Source organism: Sinocyclocheilus rhinocerous, unplaced genomic scaffold (assembly GCF_001515625.1).
Source record: "Sinocyclocheilus rhinocerous isolate Xijiao unplaced genomic scaffold, SAMN03320098_v1.1 scaffold789, whole genome shotgun sequence".
NCBI lineage: Eukaryota > Metazoa > Chordata > Actinopteri > Cypriniformes > Cyprinidae > Sinocyclocheilus > Sinocyclocheilus rhinocerous.
Window position 1 is genome coordinate 514,071 of NW_015667306.1, and position 1,250 is coordinate 515,320.

Below are 1,250 nucleotides of genomic sequence, written 5' to 3' on the forward strand. Positions count from 1 at the left end.
AGCGGAGAATGTGGCGTTAATTCAGGGTGTCTGAGCGGGAGATTAGGAGGAGATGGAGCGGGGCTTTAGGGTGAGCGGGAGGGGTTCAGAGGGCCGAAATTCCATGGATGCCTACTGGATCAGGGATGAGGGCTGCTGTGTTTGGATATGGATCAGCAGCAGTTACACAGGCCTGGGACCAACGTCCATCTGCTCTGCTTCAGATCAACAAATCCAGCTACAGCCTTTAATAATGGTGCATCATCGGGCATGATAACACACGTCTTATGAATCCAGTGGAAACCCAATATTATGAAATCATTTGTAATATGACTCTTGTAAGTCGTGTTGACGTGCTGGATTTCAGTGCAAGTGAAGGTGACATCATTGTGATCTCCTCCCTGCATTGTGCAGACTGCTTTGCTCGTCGCTGAAAGATTTTAGGACATCCTTGCATAAATATATGCATCCCCAGAAAGACCTTTGAATACATACATACAAATTGAGGGTGAGATGAAAGTGGTCACTGTCTTTCAGAAGGATAATGGCAGATGGGGGAAAAGATGCTGATGGGAGAGAAGATGTTTGCAGGATAAACAGGAGCTCTCAGGTATATGCCAGAAAGCAGTGGCATATATAGTCGACTTCTGAAATGAGTCCCCTTGCCTTTTTGTTTTTTTTTAATCCAATGTAAATTAATATTCTCTTTGATATTTACATGGTTTCTGGATTGAAAGGATTTTAGCACAATATTTACTTTGCGCTGTAAACAAACAATCAATTCTATAATATTTTTGTATGTTTATGTTAACATACTATTTATTTACAACAACTTCACATCAAATTCAAGTTTATACTACAGTTGAAAAGTTTGTGATTATGATGATGATGATGATTAGTATTATTATTATTTTATATTTTTTGAAAGAAATTATTACTTTTTATTCAGCAATGTGTACTGTATGTTTCTGAAATTTTTTTTACATTGTTTCAAAAAAATAATAACTGCAACAATACAGTAATTTCTTTCATATTTTATTACATTATGCATTATATTTTATTTACAGTTGTGGTCAAAATTTTACATACACTTTGCAGAATCTGCAAAATGTTAATTATTTTACCAAAATAAGAGGGATCATACAAAATGCATGTTATTTTTATTTAGCACTGACCTGAATAAGATATTTCACATAAAAGACATTTACATATAGTCCACACGAGAAAATAATAGTTGAATTTATAAAAATGACCCCGTTCAAAAGTTTACA